Raw genomic sequence first — 4707 nt, 5'->3', positions numbered from 1 at the left:
GGAAATCTGCCAAACTTGGGGCTGTTTTGGGGCGATTGAAAACGCAGGTCTGGCTGCGTTTTTAGGGCTGAAAAACGCTGATGGTGCTGCTGCAATTCAAGGCTGAAAACGCTGAGTATCTGCAGGGATGTGGCTTTGTTTTGTTGCTGCACTTGAGGACTGAAAACGCTGATCGTATGATGCGACAGAGGGCTGAAAACGCTGTTTTCCTGCAGCCTTGATGGCGATCTTGAAAACGCTGCGGGCTGGTTGCTATGGCGGTTCAACCAAGGTCCACATCCATGAGCACGGTGTGAGGCACATAGCGCCCACAGCTTGCCTCGTTGTAGTACACATTCACTCTCTCCAGCTGCACGTCAATGTTGCCATTGTATGACCCCGTGGGATCAATGTCGTGCTCTGTGCATACCACCTCCCAGAACTTGGCGCCGATTTGGCTGCCTTTTGCACCTGCTTGTGCATTCACAACTTTTGTGACGAGGAGGTATCCACCTCATAAACTCGGCCCAAGCAATCAGCCAACTGAAGTCATTCGATTGCAATCCTTGCATTGTACAGCGACTCTTCACCCCACTGCCTTGTTGGTTGATATACAAATATTGTTCATCTGCTGCCCCGCTACCCAATGTCCAGTGATTCCATCTTAGCTAGCACCGGCTAATGAGTAGGAACATGTGCATAATCACTCACTAAGCAAAGAAACTGGAATGAAACGTGGGCTGGTGCTCACCAGAGCCCGCCCTCTCGAAAGTGGTGCGTGTATCACATTCGCCATCGCTTATGGAAACTTGAAGGTTCAAGACTTTCTTGAATCATTGAAACATGTGTGGTGCATTAAATTGGAATGTAAGCCAGAAGAAGAGTGCGAAGCGTCCCTTGCATCGCCAAATGTTCTAAAATGGCTCAACACAGTAGACCACCCAACAGTGTCTGAGGGAGCCGGCATGCTTTGAAGCAAATCTTCTGCTCGTGTTACTAGCCCTTTTCGGCTCAGTAGGTCTGCTATGCAAGTGAAGTGCTCTATTGTTGGGGTAACACCATGCCTCTTGTGCATCCGTTGAAAAAGGATGCAGCCATTGCCCACCTAACCCAATCTACTGCAAGCAGAAAGCAAGCAAGCAAACCCCAGCTTGTTCGGCTTCAAACCTTGTCTCTGCAAATCCTCGACATAACTCGACACTAAACCTTACCCCCCCTGCAATGCAAACCCTGCAGTCAAGGAGTTCCATAACGGCAGCTTTGTTCCTGGCATAGTGCTAAACACTTTGCAAGCATCTAAAATATCGCCGCATTTCACATACATGTCAACAAGAGCGCTTCCGACAATGGCATCCTCATCAAAGACCATCTCCACTATAAGACAATGGACAAGCATACCCTGAACAGGCTTTCAAGAGGCTAGACAAGACAAAGTCATATGGCTCCAGACCTTTGGCTAGCATTCCTTGGAAGATCTCAAAAACTTCCTCGTGCACCCATGCTGGCTATAACCAAAAATTAATGCTATCATAGTCATTGCATCTGGTTGTCCCATCCTGTCGAACACTCAAGAAAATCTCTCAGCAATCATGAAAAAAACACTCATGAAGGAAACCTTTGTACACTAAACCGAATCCCCCTTGACCAAGCTTGGTTCGGAAATTATTTGTGGCAATTTTGATTTCTTCAAAGGAGAACTCTTGAACAGCAAGCTTCGGCATAGCCTTGTTGGGAATTGGCATCCATGAAAAGAAAAAGAAGAAGAAAAAAGCCAAGTGAGTGGTCACCCTCAGCAAGCTCCTGGTTTGAAAAGAAAAACAAGAAGCTCAATAGAAAGCCAATGGCAGAACAAAAACGAAATTTCACCCACGAGTACTTTTAACTCTGCTTTGCACCATCACTCAAAATCATCCACATTGTTCATCACACATATCCTTAACTAATATAAACTCAGTAATAAGTAAAGAGAGTTTGGTTGGCATTTCCGTCTGATTGCAATCATCTCTGCTAAAATCAACGAGACCAGTGTTTCTTCTTTGAAATGGCAATTGTCCTTTACGCCCTGGTGAGGTACACTAGGAAGGGTTGTGGAATCTACATGTAGAAACTCTAGCAACCTTAACCTTAATGCTGAAAATGTAGTTTTGATTGCTTGGTACAAAGCAGGGACTTTCAAAGACATGAAAACCTTTGAGATGTCATAATAGAAAACTACGATAGACGGCGGTCAAAGCTCGAGAAGACAGACGCTGTGAATATCTGTTTTGGTAAGGCTTTCCTTCTATTCTTGGTTGTTTCTTGCTAAGCCAAGAAAGACAAACATGATCCAAATGACTCTTAAGGATTGGCAGCATCCCTTTGTTATTCAGAGAGTATCTTTAGTGAGCTGTGCATGGCATCTGCCTTTTTGAGAAACAAAACAGAGAAACATGCTTTAAGATTTACTGGCAGCATCCTTTGTTATTCAGAGAGTGCCTTTAGTGAGTTGTGCATTGCATCTTCCCTTTTGAGAAACAACACAAAGAAACATGCAGTGGAGAGAGTCTCAGTTGAGAGCTGAATTATGTACCTGAGTTTTCATATATTTGATTTATTTCCACTCCTCCTTCTCGAGGAACATCGACTTTGGGATCCTTCTGTACAGGGGGTTTCTTCTTGAAACAACAACAGTAGACAGCAATACAAATAGCAATGGCCAGCACCAAAATTCCAGCTACAGTCCCTCCTACAATTGCTCGAGTGCTACTTTTCTTTTATGGGGGGAAGGGGGACTACCGTTGGGTCCTGGCGGGGACCTTGGTGAAGGGACACAATCTGCACTATTGCTCTCACAAAGGGTTTCCTGAAAATCTAGATAGATCAAAAAACTTATGCCACAAGATGTACATAATATGAAACAAGCATGGAACATCAAAAACCCCTACAATGAAAGGTAAGCTTACTTGTGACAGAGTTTGACTTGTGAAATACCAATTGCAAGCTTGTGACCACAAAAACCGCAAACATTGCAAGTAGTTTGAGCAACAATACCCTATGTAAGATAGAAAAAGCTCTCAACAATCATGCAATAAACCCTACAATCAAGAGAATCAAGAAACCCATGTCCATGCCGCTGAGAGAGAGAGAGAGAGAGAGAGAGAGAGAGAGAGAGAGATTACTAGAGCCATGTGGTCTACAGAGTGCATTGCTGCTTGCAAGTTGTCGACCATGGTAGATTGCACTTGTAGCGCACCCCCTTCTGCTTATGGAGTTCACTGATTACGAGTCTTCACAAACCCCCTTGAAGCTTGCCGCCCTGCAGTACTCTCCCCTCTTCTGGTCTGAGCATTTGACGCTCACTCTGTTCTCTTCTCAGCTTCGGCCTTCTTGCTCTGCTTCTGGCTAGCCCTCAAGCTTTGGGACACAGCTGCCTCTCTGCTTTGGCCAGAGAGCGTCTCCCCTCGGCCCTCGCTCGTGATTGCACAATGAAGCTCGCGAGAGTGACAGCCACGCTCGGCCCCACAGTAGGCCTACTCTCTTCCCGCTCTGAGTTCAAAACCAGATCCTGAATCTTCCCGCTCTGAGTTCAAAACCAGATCCTGAACTGAGTGGAATTTGGAAATCTCAGATTTTAGAACTAGACAAGGGACTCTAAATTTAGGGTGTTTACACACATCCCTTTTGAAGTGGGCACTTATCCAAAACATGCATCACCATTTCATAACTAGTCTTGCTTGGTGGGCCTTGCTATATAACATCTATAGAAAACACTAAGACATATGCATGTGCTGAACCACTTGGGAAGGCAATGAGTGTTGGTGATTCGACTCTAGATTGGGCCAACTTATCATTGATTGAAATCTGATATCTTCTGTTTCAGTAGCACTAGAACGAGACCTCTACCATGCGGCGCCATAGCTAGGGGGGGTTGCATAATGAGGCGCATGGGCGGCTCCTACAGTGTGGGGCTCCTCCTTCTTGTGGCCGCCCATATGCAGTTTGTCGACGATCTTCTCCATCATCTTGGCCATGCTTTCTCCCCCTCAGAGCTACTAATCTGTAGACTTGTCGTTGGGAGTGCTCATCACGTTGGCAAGTATGCGACGTACCCTTCAACTTGATGATCTGCGCGACTGCAACGCAACGTAGAATGCGCTTTTTATTTTATTCGCCTGGTAGCTTTTCACGGCGAGGCGAAGTTTGGCAGCGATGTTTTTTAAAAAATTTAAATCTAATGCCACGTGGTGGCTGCTGCGTTCAGATATCGGAAAAAGGACCTTTGACTCACCAAGTAACAAGTCAAACACAAATCTCTCATTGGTTGAAATGGGATGGGCATGCCTCCGCCATATTTAAGCAAGCAAACCCCCCATCCAAAAGCATACTCGAAATGGCATCAAGCTAGTTGCCAACAAGGCCTGCAGCTCCGTTTGGCAATGTGTATGCAATGTTGTTGCCATTCCTAGTCTCAACATATAGCGCACAAGGGATGAGTGTGAGGACCTTAGTTAGGGGATACGTAAGAGGGAATCTTTAAAGTATTTAATACATAAGTCAACTTGGTGATACATAAGCATATCCCATGACTAAGGCCCCCCCACTCAAGGAATACATGAGAGGGAAGCTCTTCTGAACCTCATATGGCGATCAACCCCAAGATAATTTACATAGGGTAGCTAATAAAGTTCTAGTTGTCCTTAAGACTCACAATATCAAGGATCTAGATGAGAAGAAAGAGTTTGAAAAGCT

General features: G+C 45.3%; 1 pseudogene across 1 annotated transcript; it reads right to left on the bottom strand.

Moving 5' to 3' along the window:
* Window positions 1-349: 349 nt before the first annotated feature.
* Window positions 350-3989, bottom strand: LOC147464560 (uncharacterized; annotated as a pseudogene). Its single transcript, XR_015188537.1, has 7 exons — window positions 3856-3989; window positions 3138-3166; window positions 2922-3010; window positions 2755-2829; window positions 1595-1603; window positions 1378-1484; window positions 350-1245 (listed from the first exon to the last, which is right to left on the bottom strand). The product of XR_015188537.1 is annotated as an uncharacterized LOC147464560 (transcript).
* Between the last annotated feature and the right edge of the window lie 718 nt (window positions 3990-4707).

The sequence above is a fragment of the Adiantum capillus-veneris genome, chromosome 1 (assembly GCF_014529385.1).
Source record: "Adiantum capillus-veneris isolate H3 chromosome 1, ASM1452938v2, whole genome shotgun sequence".
In the NCBI taxonomy this organism is placed as follows: Eukaryota; Viridiplantae; Streptophyta; class Polypodiopsida; order Polypodiales; family Pteridaceae; genus Adiantum; species Adiantum capillus-veneris.
The sequence above is the reverse complement of the archived record's forward strand: the minus strand, read 5'-3'. Positions and strand labels throughout refer to the sequence as shown.